Genomic DNA, 17,005 nt, shown 5'->3' with positions numbered 1-17,005 from the left:
TTATTTATTTATTTATTTATACTTATGTCAGGTTTGGTCCTCCATACACTGTTGCGATACATCGACGTCGCCGCCATATTGGAAGAGGCAGATCCGCCCCGTGAACTAATACAAGTCAAATGAGTGAACTTTATAAAGCTCCTTCTACAAAGTGCTATAAGTTAATGTCTCTCATTTACACATTCACACACGTACGGATATATTCAGGAAACAGAGAGGAACCAAAAACAACGTCTGTAACGTTCTCTGAGGATTATAACCGTTAACTACTCCGTATATGTTCAGTATACAGGTCGGCACCAAACCATTTTATAATGTTTTTATGAGTGTTTACAGCTGCTAATGTATAACGCTGTTACTGTGATGATACATGACAATTAAATATGTAATCTGTCCATAATAACCACATCCTGACATGTAAATGTGGCATCTGTGTGAATCAAAAACACCATCGTTTTAGTGATTTTTGATGATCTAAGTACTAATAATAACAATCATGGCGACAAAAATCAAGTCTGCAAATCAAGATCAGAAACTGCAACAGCAGTGAAGAGATATACACAGGACAAAACATTATAACATATGGTATAAAATAACATTTCATGGTTAAAAAAAAAAAAAAAAAAAAAAAGTGAAGTATCAGCAGGCTACTATTATAAAAAGTGAAATCGTAGTAGTAGTAGTAGTAGTAGTAGTAGTAGTACTATTTTTCTATATATTCTTGACTTTGAACGGGAGAAGCTGTAACGCTGGAATTTCCCATCGGGGATCAATAAAGTATTTCTGATCCTGATTCGTATATTATGCAGTCAGTTGTCCATATTTAAAGTTAAATTAGATTTACCAAGTTGACAGTATGGCAGACAGATGTCTCATTTACATGTCAGGATCTGGTTATTACAGATATATTTAACTGTCAAGTATCATCACAGTAACAGCGTTACATACATTAGCAGCTGTAAACACTCATAAAAACATTATAAAATGGTTTAGTGCCGACCTGTATACTGAACATATGAGGATTAGTTAACGGTTATCAGTGGCGTGCACAGGTAGACACTTGGTGGTGCTAAAGCATCTGCCCTTTGCCCTCTGGACCAAGCAAGTGCCCTTTTGAAAGTTCGCTTTTTTTTGTTTTTTTTTTGTGGCCCATGCTGACATGATCATCTATAAGTGCTCGTCGATTAAAAGCGTGTGATTCGTATATTATGCAGTCAGTTGTCCATATTTAAAGTTAAATTAGATTAACCAAGTTGACAGTATGGCAGACAGATGTCTCATTTACATGTCAGGATCTGGTTATTACAGATTAAATATTTAACTGTCAAGTATCATCACAGTAACAGCGTTACATACATTAGCAGCTGTAAACCCTCATAAAAACATTATAAAATGGTTTGGTGCCGACCTGTATACTGAACATATGGGGCCAGTTGTTCAAAGGTAATCCGATCGGATTTTGGTTATCGGATTGGATCAAATCTTGAAAATGGGTTGTTCAAAAGGGAAAGAAGGATTCTGAAATCGGATTAGATCACTGAATCCAACCCTAGTTTGAGTCTGGATCAAACCTTCACTTTGGGTTGTTCAAAACGTTTCAGTAGGATTTGGATAACTTTGATCCAAAAAAACAGGATTATCCTGATCCCTTTGATCTTTGGTTGCTATGGCGCCGTATAAGGTGGCAGCCTGTAACAGCAGCTCCGGTGGGTTTTCAAGTTTTTTCAAGTTTTTTCAAGTTTTTTCGTAGTTTTTGTTGTATCTCTGTTCTGATTCTCGCTGAACTTTGGCGGCTCTTCTCCGGAGACTGAGAGAGGATGAACACCTTTCTTTTTTTTCTTTTTTGGACTTTTGTGGCACTTTTTAGTGATGTTTTTGCTAGCCCTAGCAACGGAGGGTCAGGAGCGCATCATTGAGCGCATTGTTTACACACGCGACCAGCTGATTGCGCTGTGTGAACCTGCACTGCTACCCGGAGCCAGGCCTGAGGTCCTGAAGGAGCTGCGGAGGAGACGCCGTGGCTGCAGAGCCGGAGTGAAATGGAGGGTGAAGAAGAGGAGACACAGACCGGCTGTACCGGCGATCGTCATGGGGAATGTGAGGTCTCTGGGGAACAAGACGGACGAGCTTGCCGCGCTGATAAAGGCTCAGAGGGAATATCGTGAGTGCAGTGTGTTGTGTTTCACGGAGACATGGCTTCACTCAAACATCCCGGACCACAGCGTGGTGATTCCCGGCTTCAGCACTGTTCGGGCGGACAGGGACGTGACAAGCAGCGGAAAGAAGAAAGGAGGAGGGATTGCATTGTATGTGAGTGAGAGGTGGTGTAATCCCGGACATGTCAGTAGTGCCGAGATCGAAAAGTGGCCAAAGGTATGTCGATTGCTGCTTAACGGCATATACCGATCCCTAGAATGGCATACCGATCCCCAGACTGACATACAGATTCTCGGAGTGGTATAAACCGATCCCCAGACTGACATACAGAGTGGTATGCTGCTATTATGCCGCTGTTATTCCACCGACACATGACGGTATGTGCCGCTTGAGATTGTTATGGCACTGAGAGACTGTTGGATGGGTACCGCTCCCTGATGAATGTGCAAATGTAATGCCACTGGGCTGGTTTGACGACAAGTACAGCCGTAAACATATACTTTTCTTTCTTTTCTTTTTTTTTTCTTTATTGACAATGCTAACTTAACACTTTACCGCAAGTAATGTTATGTTGTTGGGATTGTAGGCATATAGACAGCAATTACATGTGGGACTCTTACGATATGATAGAAAAGCAATATGTCTAAATGTCCGCCTATAAACTACTTAAAGCTAATGAAAGCGCTAACCTTAGCTAACATGGCTAATATCAGCCCAGTTTATGTTTACGGCTGCACTTGTCGTCAAACCAGCCCAGTGGCATTACATTTGCATATTCATGAGGGAGCGGTACCCATCCAACAGTCTCTCAGTGCCATAACAATCTCAAGTGGCACATACCGTCATGTGTCGGTGGAATAACAGGGCATAATAGCAGCATACCACTCCGAGAATCTGTATGTCAGTCTGGGGATCGGTATGGCATTCTAGGGATCGGTATATGCCGTTGAGCAGCAATCGACATACCTTTAGCCACTTTTCGATCTCGCCGTCACTCGGACATGTTCACGTGAAGAAACGTCTCTGTACCCCGGACATTGAACTGTTGACTGTGGGGATGAGGCCTTATTATTTGCCCCGGGAGTTCACATCCGCCATCATTATCGGTGTGTACGTTCCTCCTTTGGCTGATGCAGCGCTGGCCTGTGACGTCATCCACTCCGCTGTTGCCCAGATACAGACGCAGCATCCTAACGCATTTATTGTCATCACTGGGGATTTTAATCACGTCTCACTGGACAAAACCCTCCCAACATTTCACCAGTATGTTGACTGCCCCACCAGAGACTGTAACACACTGGATCTGTTGTATGCAAATGCTAAGGATGCATACAGTCCCACAGCCCTCCCCCCGCTTGGAAGATCTGACCACAACCTGGTTCTGCTGACCCCTAAGTATATGCCTCTTGTTCAGCGGCAGCCTGTCCACACTAGGAGCGTGAGGAGGTGGATTCAGGAGGCTGCTGACGCACTACAGGACTGCTTTGAGTCGACAGACTGGGATGCACTTGTTGAGCCACATGGAGAGGATCTCGACAGCATGACCGACTGCATCACTGAATACATCAGGTTCTGTGAACACACCACCATGCCAACCCGGACTGTACGCTGCTTCCCTAATAATATGCCGTGGATCACCAATGACCTGAAAGCCCTTCTTAACAAGAAGAAGAGGGCGTTCAGGTCTGGAGACAGGGAAGAACTGAGGAGAGTGCAGCATGAACTCAGGGATATGCTGAGGGCCTGTAAAGATGCCTACAGGAGGAAGCTGGAGGCCAAACTCCAGCAGAACAATGTGAGGGATGTGTGGACTGGTATGAAGCAGATCACTGGGTGTAAGGTGAGCGGCAGACAGTCATCGGGCAGCCTGGAGAGGGCAAACGAGCTTAACAGATTCTTCAATAGTTTCAGCTCACAGCCTTCTGTCGTCTCCATGACACCTCCAGACCCCCACACACCCTCACTGCCCCAAATGCTTCCTCCCCTCCCCTCCCCTGTGCAGCACCTCTCCTCCTCCTCCACCTCTTCCTCCTCCACCTCCTCCTCCTCCTCCACCTCCTCCTCCACCTCCTCGTCCTCCACTGAAGACACTGGCAGCCTCCCCCGCATGACTGTGACTGCAGGCCAGGTTAGGAGACAGCTGGAGAGACTCCACCAGCAGAAGGCTGCAGGCCCTGACGGTATCAGCCCCAGGATCCTGAAGACGTGCCAGCCAGCTGTCTCCTGTCCTACAACACCTCTACAACCTGAGCCTGGGTCAGGAGAGAATACCAGTGCTTTGGAAGACTTCCTGCCTGGTTCCTGTTCCAATGAAGTCGACACCATCAGACCTCAATGACTATCGACCAGTGGCCCTCACATCTTACGTCATGAAGGTGCTGGAGAGACTGGTTTTGGCCAACCTGAGGCCGCAGGTGAGAGCCCTGCTAGACCCTCTGCAATTTGCTTACCAGCCCCACTTGGGAGTTGATGACGCTGTCATCTACCTGCTGCAACGAGCCCATTTGCACCTGGATGGTGGAGGAGGCACTGTGAGAATCACATTCTTTGATTTCTCTAGTGCTTTTAACACCATTCAGCCACTGCTACTGGGGGAGAAGCTGCGGGTGATGGGTGTAGACGACACAATGATCTCCTGGATTACTGACTACCTGACAGGCAGGCCACAGTTTGTCCGTATGGGCAGTGTTCTGTCTGATGCGGTGGTTAGTGATACAGGAGCTCCACAGGGGACTGTACTGTCTCCTTTCCTGTTCACCTTATACACCACTGACTTTCACCTGCAAAAGTTTTCTGACGACTCGGCTGTTGTTGGGTGTATAAGTGAGGGACAGGAGGAGGAGTACAGGGCACTGGTAGACAACTTTGTGGAGTGGACTGGACAGAATCACCTGCGGCTGAACATCAGCAAGACCAGAGAGACGGTGATAGATTTCAGGAAGAAGAGGAAGACGGCTTTCCAACCTCTGTGCATTCTGGGAAGGGATGTGGAGGCAGTGGAGGATTACAAGTACCTGGGTGTTACCATCAACCACAGACTGGACTGGAGATCTAACACTGAAGCTGTGTACAAGAAGGGGATGGGCAGACTTTACTTCCTGAGGAAGCTGAGATCCTTCAACGTGTGCAGCAAGATGTTGGAGATCTTTTAAGTAGTAATTTCCATGTGCCTTTGCGCGTGCATGTGTAAAAAAGGTGTGAAAACACACACGTGCACGCTCGTAAGTGTGACCACACCTCCTGGGTGGGTGTAACCATACCTAGTGGGTGTGTGGCCACCCCTATTGGTTGACCACACCTCCTGCCTTGTTCCCTCCCACTATCTAAATTGTATATAAGCCCTGGTCATTTGGGGTCATTTCACCCTCGGATTTCTTTTGAGCAACAAGGGACCCCTCCGCAATTATGGCAAACGGTGGATGCATCGCTCTGGACGAGGTCTGTGGTGTTGATGGTATGTCGCCCTGTCAAAACCCTAATGCTGCCTTTGTGGTTGTCCGGCCTTCCAAAAAGAAGCGAGTGGTGTCCGGTTTGACTACCAGCGCTAATGCTAGCCCTGGGACGGGGTTGGAACTAGAGTATGTGGGTCTAAATGGGTATGTTTATTCTCTGAAATACCACGATGGAAGAGTCAAGATGAGTGTTGACTGTCGCTCGGACTATGGTTTTGGGGTTGATGTAGCGTCGGGTGGGAGTATGTCCACAAAAGACTGGAAGCTGTTTCGCTCTGTTGTCTGCTCAGACCTTGACCAGCCTGGCTATCCGGAGACGGTTTATGTATCACAGTTGGTCGGTGCTACAAGCCCTGAGCTTTATCGGATCGTGGGCGACCGTTTTTTCCATCAGCTGGACGATTTTATTTTTATCAGTGTGTGTGAAGACAGGGAGAGGTTGATTGCGACCAGAGGTCGCGAAGAGTGGAAAAATCAGCCATATCCGCTCAATCTTGAGGAGCACGACTTATGGTTCAAAAACATTTTCTTTATCCAGTGGTGCAACTGGCGGTCTCTGCAAAGGGTGTTTAGAGAAGTTGACGAAGTAATCAAACGGGACAGAATCATCAATAGTTATGAGAATATTAGAAAACGTCTCATTTTTGACTATATATCGCCTGGTATTCAAAGTGGTCTCCTACCTGCCTTGTGTAGGCCGAAAATCATCAGACACACCGACTGCTAATAACAAATGGTAGGCAAGTTATGAAAAATTTCAGTTTGTAATCATACTCACAGGTACAATTGTTTGTTAATTTCTGATCTATACCTAAACGTAATGTCATTTATTTTTTCAGACTACAGTCCAGTATCTCCAAGCCTTTTACCATCACTCACCTCATCTCCCTATAATCCGGCCTTGGTTTGGCCGCCCCATGGGTCGCCTCTACCAACTACTCAACAATCACCTAATGGGTCGCCTCTACCAACTACTCAACAATCACCTCCTTGGACGCCTCACACATCTCCTCAGCAGTTTTGGCCTTGGTCGGTTTCACCGTCTCCAACAACTCAACAGGATCCAATGTTACACCCACCATCTTTATCTCCCGGTGCTCCTGCTCTGCTGGATGAAACCCATCCATCATCTCTGGCTCCTTATGACACACAAGATCTGACTGTCATCCAGTCAGATAGAGTGTTGTCTAATGGCTTTATAGACAATGTAAATACTATCATCCTACACCTGCTCAACTCAGTGTTGTATAAATATCTGGAGGAAATCTGTTACGGTTGTCAGATCAATCACCCCAGCCAGAAACAGCATGACTGTGTGTGGGGGATCCCGGAATATTTCTACGATACCAACTTTGATCAGCTTTATTTCAGATTTATTTCGGCCATTCAAACATTCTTAACTACAAAGGGAATCTTTGTTGATGATACGAGAATCCAAGGAGCTGCTGAGGCTATACTATACGAACTGAAATCGGTAGTGAGGATCACAGACAAAATCACCAAGATGTATGACACAAAGATCGGTGACGACTATATAAAAACAGTGCAACTGCGTGTTATTAGCGACTATTGGAAGGGGGAAGATCATTGTGATGGGCTGTAACAACAACTACGGGATGTTAAATGACATGACTTGTATATATATATTTTTTTTCTTTTCTTTTCCTTTTTTTTTTTTATTATTAACACTTTCTTCAACGTGTGTGTGTGTTTAATTTGTATTTCTAAGATGTTTGACATTTCATTTGGGTCCAAAATAAAAGTCTTTGCAAGAAACACATATGTGTCATTCCTGTCTTATCCTTAACATGGAAAGTACGATGCATAAGATCTATTACGACCCTGCTAATCCAGGGGGTCTTGGGAATATCTACAAGCTTCGCAATGCTGTGAGGGATTCTAAGGGTGTTGCCCCCACCGTATCATATGTGAAACACTTTTTACTGGGACAAGATGTCTATACACTTCATGCCAGAGCTGCTATACATTTTCCTCGGAACAGGGTTTTGGTTAGCGGTGTTGACAAACAATTTCAAATTGATCTAGTAGATATGAGTGAATATTCTGGTGAAAACGATAGCGTGAGATTTCTGCTAATGTGTATTGATGTGTTCTCTAAATATGCGTGGGTCAGATGTCTTAAGAATAAATCAGGCATTAATGTTACAAAAGCTTTTAACAACATACTAAGTGAAGGGCGTATACCTGCAAAACTTCAAACGGACGCTGGCACAGAGTTGTATAACAAACACTTCAAACAGCTATTGGATCAGTATAATATCCAACATTTTTCAACATCAAATGAAACTAAAGCCAGTGTGGTGGAGCGTTTTAACAGAACCTTCAAGACTCGTATGTGGAGGTATCTATCGTCTGTTAATTCACGTCGATATGTGGACGTGATTCAGGACCTGACTGCTTCCTACAACAAATCTCATCACAGGTCGATAAAAATGGCCCCTGGTGCTGTTAATAAACACAATGAGAAAACGGTCTTTAACAATTTATATAAGTTAAAACCTCAGAGATCGGTAGCCTTTAAATACAGTTTGGGGGACAAAGTGAGAATTTCAAAACTTTGCGGTGTGTTTAGAAAAGGTTACGAGCAAACCTTCACAGACGAATATTTTACAATAGCCGGACGTGTAGCAAGAAATCCGCCTGTGTACAGGTTATTAGATTGTGGGGGCGAGCCCGTGAAAGGCACATTCTATGAGCCAGAGCTGCAGCTAGTAATTATTGATAAAAACAAAACTTTCAAAATAGAAAAAACATTGATGAGAAAAAAATTAGGCCGCAAAAACATGGTTCTTGTCAAATGGCTGGGCTGACCTGAGAAATTTAACTCGTGGATTCCTGAAAAACATATTGTTAATGTGTGATAAAAGACATGCTCAAACGCTGACAAGCACACATATTGAAGAGGTGTTCATACACATCAGAGCTATGGAGAAGAACGGCTTTTACATCACCCTCCCCAGTAATGCATCATTATATATATACCCAAATAACAAGATATGGCAATATCGGACTAAATTGGCTAAACCAATAGTTTTGAACGAGCCATATGAAGTCGGTGTTATTGAAGTCCAGTATCCCCGTGTTTGGAAAAGTTTCCCGGAAGAAGATGCTGATGTGGACATCTATGACTCTAAAACAAAGAAAACATATACTATATCTCTGGCAGTTGGATTTTATGATACCATACCTAGAATACTTAAGGAATTTAATGCAAAATGCATAGTAACCCCACAAATATCACACATGAGTCTAGTGTACAATAACATCACAAATAGAGTCATTTTTTCAGGCGCCGAAGGCTACAGTTTAACATTTAAAGGCCGTTTAGCTGTGATGTTAGGTTTCAATCCGGGGGAGGCGGCCAATATACCTGCCACCTTAAATTTAAAAAAACATCACACTGCTCCACATCCTGCGGATATACACGCAGGAATGTATAATATATTTATCTATAGTGATATTGTAAATTATCAACTAGTGGGGGATAGTTATGTACCACTTCTCCGATGTATAAATGTGTCAGACGAGCCAAGGCGTATGCCCACTCTGACTTATGACAAGCCGCACTACACATCGCTCTCCAAAACGGTGATTGACGATATTGAGATCTCCCTAAAAAACGATCAAAACCAGTATATCCCCTTTGCATTTGGTAAGGTAATTATCAAACTACACTTCAGGCCTCTGAAGCAGTTATTCTAAGTACTGTCTGGAAAAATGACACACGTTCCCTTCACTCGTGATGATGCCAGATATATGGCATATTATATGAACCAGGCAGGGGGAGAGTTACCAGGTTTTATAGGGGCTAGTACTCAATATGGCAATGGGTTAGGAGGTATATTTCGTAGTCTATTTAGGATGGCTTTGCCTTTGTTAAAAAGTGGGTTCAGTCTGGCTAAACCCCATTTAAGGACTGCGGCTACAAATATAGCAGGAGACGTTGTATCGAATATTGCCAGAAATACCCTGTCAAGACATCAGGATGAGAGTGGCATGTTGGTGTACAGCAGAAGACCTCTGAAAAGGCCTCCTTCCAGACGAGGGCGTAGCCGTAGTGTGGTTAAAAAACGTAAAACAGCGGTTAAGAAACGCAAAGCAGTCAAAAAGAAGTCAGTCACCAGGAGTTACAGAGTGCCGAACAGACGCTCCAGGACCTTGTCTAAAGACATATTCTAAGCTATAATTCTAAAAAGACAACCATGGCCCTCATTCATAATCAGTCTGAAGAATGTGTGAAGACCGAGTTGGATCTGTTTACTGTTCCCTACACACAGACATCTATTGAAAAATCTACTAATTTGAAATCCCTCCGGTTTCCGCGATTACGGTCACAGGTCCTCTGGAATTTTACATATCGGCTAGTGGGGAGGACTACCTAGACCTGAATGAATCGTATCTTTACACACGTGTGAGGATTACAAATGCAGACGGTACAAATCTGGCACCAGCAGCAGACGTTGGATTTATAAACTATCCAGGATGTACCTTATTCTCGCAGGTTGATATCATGCTGGGAGATAGGCTCATAACACAATCTTCCAACACATACCCATATCGCGGCATAATTGAATGTTTAATTAACTATGGAAAGGACACTTTGGACACACAGTTTAGCCCTGGTTTGTTTTGTAAAGACACCAGTGGCCATATGGATGGCGCATCTATAGTTGGAGTCAACACAGGATTGGCAACTAGAGGTACATATACTGGAAACAGTCGGATTGTGGAGTTAATAGCCCCGATACACGCCGATTTGTTTTTTCAAGAAAAACTGTTGGTAAACGGTGTTGATATTTCTCTGAAATTTATACGATCAAAAGATGAATTCTCTCTTATGACTACTGCAAATGCACAATTCCATGTTAAGATTATGTCAGCCAGCGTATTTGTTAAAAAGGTGTCTGTTAGACTACAAGAGGTACAGGGTGAACAAAAATGGGAGAAATGGACTATATACAAGAACTCAAACAGCGATAGACACGAGGACCTGGGAAACGAAGACTGAAATATTCAACAAAGTGACTCCCTTTACTGTTTGTTTTGTTTTGTTTTTTTGGGGGGGAGGGGGGATTATTGTCAGTGTTGTTCTTTCAGTGTTTGTAAATGAAAACAACATTAAAAACTGAAGTTAAAAAAAAAAAAGATGTCTGTTGCCCCCACTGTGCGCTTAGCTCACAGCAGAGCTCTACAGCATACTAATGCTAAATACGCTATAGACAGAGTCGCTTTGAAGACTTTCTCCATCCCTGCTGGAACTAGAGTGTGCAACCAGGAAAATCTTTATATTGGACAGATCCCTAAATTTGTTATTGTAGCATTCGTCGATAACGAAGGATATACAGGAAGTTATACCAGAGACGTTCTACTATTGTAGAGACAGATCACTCTGATCATTTTGAATGGGGAAACCTGCGACGCCAAAGATGGCGCATATCCCGCCCCTTTCACCAACAGCCAATCACCTGCGTTGTCACAGCCGAACCGGGAAAATTATAGCCCAATCATGTTGTTTCACCAGAGCATGCGCACAAGTAGTTTTTACGACAGTAAGAACGTCTCTGGTAGAGTCATTAACAGCACCGGAGTAGTGTCCGAAAGTCCGTTTTTCTTTCTGCCGTTGAGCTCACTATATAGTGCATTATGTTGGACTCACTATGTAGTGACTAGGGAGTAGGGAATGAGTGGGTGATTTCGGACACAGCCCCAGAGCACAGCAGCCGGCACAGATTCAGCCGTACGATTGACGTCGGTGTCATAAATCCGCGCACATGCGCAGTGGAGTTCTCCCTGTAGGAAAAGAGCATTTTAAACATAATTTCTACGGTAAAGTCGATGTTTTTTGGTTTTTATGTGTATCTTATTTCACTGGCGAGCATGTCTGTATGTTTTTTCCGTCCTGCTATCAAGTTATAGGGTGGATTTGACCATGCCTCCATTCATTTAGATAGGGGTCTGGTCTCTTTGGGCTTTTCGAGGCGTCGCCAAGATGGCCGCCGAGTGGCATGACTTGCCTAGAAGGACTTTGGTTATACTCGTAATCCCTTTAATTTTGGGAACTATGACACAGAGTTTATAAGTCTGTATGCCGATGGCCAGTCTTTACAAAACAAACCAGGGCTAAACTGTGTGTCCAAAGTGTCCTTTCCATAGTTAATTAAACATTCAATTATGCCGCGATATGGGTATGTGTTGGAAGATTGTGTTATGAGCCTATCTCCCAGCATGATATCAACCTGCGAGAATAAGGTACATCCTGGATAGTTTATAAATCCAACGTCTGCTGCTGGTGCCAGATTTGTACCGTCTGCATTTGTAATCCTCACACGTGTGTAAAGATACGATTCATTCAGGTCTAGGTAGTCCTCCCCACTAGCCGATATGTAAAATTCCAGAGGACCTGTGACCGTAATCGCGGAAACCGGAGGGATTTCAAATAAGTAGATTTTTCAATAGATGTCTGTGTGTAGGGAACAGTAAACAGATCCAACTTGGTCTTCACACATTCTTCAGACTGATTATGAATGAGGGCCATGGTTGTCTTTTTAGAATTATAGCTTAGAATATGTCTTTAGACAAGGTCCTGGAGCGTCTGTTCGGCACTCTGTAACTCCTGGTGACTGACTTCTTTTTGACTGCTTTGCGTTTCTTAACCGCTGTTTTACATTTTTTAACCACACTACGGCTACGCCCTCGTCTGGAAGGAGGCCATTTCAGAGGTCTTCTGCTGTACACCAACATGCCACTCTCATCCTGATGTCTTGACAGGGTATTTCTGGCAATATTCGATACAACGTCTCCTGCTATATTTGTAGCCGCAGTCCTTAAATGGGGTTTAGCCAGACTGAACCCACTTTTTAACAAAGGCAAAGCCATCCTAAATAGACTACGAAATATACCTCCTAACCCATTGCCATATTGAGTACTAGCCCCTATAAAACCTGGTAACTCTCCCCCTGCCTGGTTCATATAATATGCCATATATCTGGCATCATCACGAGTGAAGGGAACGTGTGTCATTTTTCCAGACAGTACTTAGAATAACTGCTTCAGAGGCCTGAAGTGTAGTTTGATAATTACCTTACCAAATGCAAAGGGGATATACTGGTTTTGATCGTTTTTTAGGGAGATCTCAATATCGTCAATCACCGTTTTGGAGAGCGATGTGTAGTGCGGCTTGTCATAAGTCAGAGTGGGCATACGCCTTGGCTCGTCTGACACATTTATACATCAGAGAAGTGGTACATAACTATCCCCCACTAGTTGATAATTTACAATATCACTATAGATAAATATATTATACATTCCTGCGTGTATATCCGCAGGATGTGGAGCAGTGTGATGTTTTTTTTAATTTAAGGTGGCAGGTATATTGGCCGCCTCCCCCGGATTGAAACCTAACATCACAGCTAAACGACCTTTAAATGTTAAACTGTAGCCTTCGGCGCCTGAAAAAATGACTCTATTTGTGATGTTATTGTACACTAGACTCATGCGTGATATTTGTGGGGTTACTATGCATTTTGCATTAAATTCCTTAAGTATTCTAGGTATGGTATCATAAAATCCAACTGCCAGAGATATAGTATATGTTTTCTTTGTTTTAGAGTCATAGATGTCCACATCAGCATCTTCTTCCGGGAAACTTTTCCAAACACGGGGATACTGGACTTCAATAACACCGACTTCATATGGCTCGTTCAAAACTATTGGTTTAGCCAATTTAGTCCGATATTGCCATATCTTGTTATTTGGGTATATATGTAATGATGCATTACTGGGGAGGGTGATGTAAAAGCCGTTCTTCTCCATAGCTCTGATGTGTATGAACACCTCTTCAATATGTGTGCTTGTCAGCGTTTGAGCATGTCTTTTATCACACATTAACAATATGTTTTTCAGGAATCCACGAGTTAAATTTCTCAGGCCAGCCCAGCCATTTGACAAGAACCATGTTTTTGCGGCCTAATTTTTTTCTCATCAATGTTTTTTTCTATTTTGAAAGTTTTGTTTTTATCAATAATTACTAGCTGCAGCTCTGGCTCATAGAATGTGCCTTTCACGGGCTCGCCCCCACAATCTAATAACCTGTACACAGGCGGATTTCTTGCTACACGTCCGGCTATTGTAAAATATTCGTCTGTGAAGGTTTGCTCGTAACCTTTTCTAAACACACCGCAAAGTTTTGAAATTCTCACTTTGTCCCCCAAACTGTATTTAAAGGCTACCGATCTCTGAGGTTTTAACTTATATAAATTGTTAAAGACCGTTTTCTCATTGTGTTTATTAACAGCACCAGGGGCCATTTTTATCGACCTGTGATGAGATTTGTTGTAGGAAGCAGTCAGGTCCTGAATCACGTCCACATATCGACGTGAATTAACAGACGATAGATACCTCCACATACGAGTCTTGAAGGTTCTGTTAAAACGCTCCATCACACTGGCTTTAGTTTCATTTGATGTTGAAAAATGTTGGATATTATACTGATCCAATAGCTGTTTGAAGTGTTTGTTATACAACTCTGTGCCAGCGTCCGTTTGAAGTTTTGCAGGTATACGCCCTTGACTTAGTATGTTGTTAAAAGCTTTTGTAACATTAATGCCTGATTTATTCTTAAGACATCTGACCCACGCATATTTAGAGAACACATCAATACACATTAGCAGAAATCTCACGCTATCGTTTTCACCAGAATATTCACTCATATCTACTAGATCAATTTGAAATTGTTTGTCAACACCGCTAACCAAAACCCTGTTCCGAGGAAAATGTATAGCAGCTCTGGCATGAAGTGTATAGACATCTTGTCCCAGTAAAAAGTGTTTCACATATGATACGGTGGGGGCAACACCCTTAGAATCCCTCACAGCATTGCGAAGCTTGTAGATACTCCCAAGACCCCCTGGATTAGCAGGGTCGTAATAGATCTTATGCATCGTACTTTCCATGTTAAGGATAAGACAGGAATGACACATATGTGTTTCTTGCAAAGACTTTTATTTTGGACCCAAATGAAATGTCAAACATCTTAGAAATACAAATTAAACACACACACACGTTGAAGAAAGTGTTAATAATAAAAAAAAAGGATAAGAAAAGAAAAAAAATATATATATACAAGTCATGTCATTTAACATCCCGTAGTTGTTGTTACAGCCCATCACAATGATCTTCCCCCTTCCAATAGTCGCTAATAACACGCAGTTGCACTGTTTTTATATAGTCGTCACCGATCTTTGTGTCATACATCTTGGTGATTTTGTCTGTGATCCTCACTACCGATTTCAGTTCGTATAGTATAGCCTCAGCAGCTCCTTGGATTCTCGTATCATCAACAAAGATTCCCTTTGTAGTTAAGAATGTTTGAATGGCCGAAATAAATCGATCATTCCACAGTCTCTCTGTAAGCTGATCAAAGTTGGTATCGTAGAAATATTCCGGGATCCCCCACACACAGTCATGCTGTTTCTGGCTGGGGTGATTGATCTGACAACCGTAACAGATTTCCTCCAGATATTTATACAACACTGAGTTGAGCAGGTGTAGGATGATAGTATTTACATTGTCTATAAAGCCATTAGACAACACTCTATCTGACTGGATGACAGTCAGATCTTGTGCGTCATAAGGAGCCAGAGATGATGGATGGGTTTCATCCAGCAGAGCAGGAGCACCGGGAGATAAAGATGGTGGGTGTAACATCGGATCCTGTTGAGTTGTTGGAGACGGTGAAACCGACCAAGGCCAAAACTGCTGAGGAGATGTGTGAGGCGTCCAAGGAGGTGATTGTTGAGTAGTTGGTAGAGGCGACCCATTAGGTGATTGTTGAGTAGTTGGTAGAGGCGACCCATGGGGCGGCCAAACCAAGGCCGGATTATAGGGAGATGAGGTGAGTGATGGTAAAAGGCTTGGAGATACTGGACTGTAGTCTGAAAAAATAAATGACATTATGTTTAGGTATAGATCAGAAATTAACAAACAATTGTACCTGTGAGTATGATTACAAACTGAAATTTTTCATAACTTGCCTACCATTTGTTATTAGCAGTTGGTGTGTCTGATGATTTTCGGCCTACACAAGGCAGGTAGAAGACCACTTTGAATACCAGGCGATACATCGTCAAAAACGAGATGTTTTCTAATATTCTCATAACTATTGATGATTCTGTCCCGTTTGATTGCTTCGTCAACTTCTCTAAACACCCTTTGCAGAGACCGCCAGTCACACCACTGGATAAAGAAAATATTTTTGAACCATAAGTCACGCTCCTCAAGATTGAGCGGATACGGCTGATTTTTCCACTCTTCGCGACCTCTGCTCGCAATCAGCCTCTCCCTGTCTTCACACACACTGATAAAAATAAAATCGTCCAGCTGATGGAAAAAATGGTCGCCCACGATCCGATAAAGCTCAGGGCCTGTAGCACCGACCAACTGTGATACATAAACCGTCTCTGGATAGCCAGGCTGGTCAAGGTCTGAGCAGACAACAGAGCGAAACAGCTTCCAGTCTTTTGTGGACATACTCCCACCCGACACTACATCAACCCCAAAACCATAGTCCGAGCGACAGTCAACACTCATCTTGACTCTTCCATCGTGGTATTTCAAAGAATAAACATACCCATTTAGACCCACATACTCTAGTTCCAACCCCGTCCCAGGGCTAGCATTAGCGCTGGTAGTCAAACCGGACACCACTCGCTTCTTTTTGGAAGGCCAGACACCCACAAAGGCAGCATTAGGGTTTTGACAGGGCGACATCCCATCAACACCACAGACCTCGTCCAGAGAGATGCATCCACCGTTTGCCATAATTGCGAAGGGGTCCCTTGTTGCTCAAAAGAAATCCGAGGGTGAAATGACCCCGAATGACCAGGGCTTATATACAATTTAGATAGTGGGAGGGAACAAGGCAGGAGGTGTGGTCAACCAATAGGGGTGGCCACACACCCACTAGGTATGGTTACACCCACCCAGGAGGTGTGGTCACACTTACGAGCGTGCACGTGTGTGTTTTCACACCTTTTTTACACATGCAAAGGCACATGGAAATTACTACTCTTTTATCAGTCTGTGGTGGCCAGTGTACTTTTCTTTGCTGTGGTTTGTTGGGGAAGCAGCATCGGAGCCAGCTACACCAACAGACTCAACAAACTGATCAGGAAGGCTGGCTCTGTGACTGGCTGCAAACAGGACACTCTGGAGGCTGTGGTGGAGAGGAGGACACTGAAAAAACTGTTATCCATCATGGATAATCCTCTCCACCCTCTCCAACTCACACTGGTCAGACAGCGGATCACCTTCTCCGGAAGGCTGCTTCAGCTTCGCTGTCGTAGCAACAGATACAGGAAATCTTTCCTGCCACAAGC

This window comes from Sparus aurata, chromosome 7 (genome assembly GCF_900880675.1).
Source record: "Sparus aurata chromosome 7, fSpaAur1.1, whole genome shotgun sequence".
Classification (NCBI taxonomy): Eukaryota; Metazoa; Chordata; class Actinopteri; order Spariformes; family Sparidae; genus Sparus; species Sparus aurata.
The sequence above is the reverse complement of the archived record's forward strand: the minus strand, read 5'-3'. Positions refer to the sequence as shown.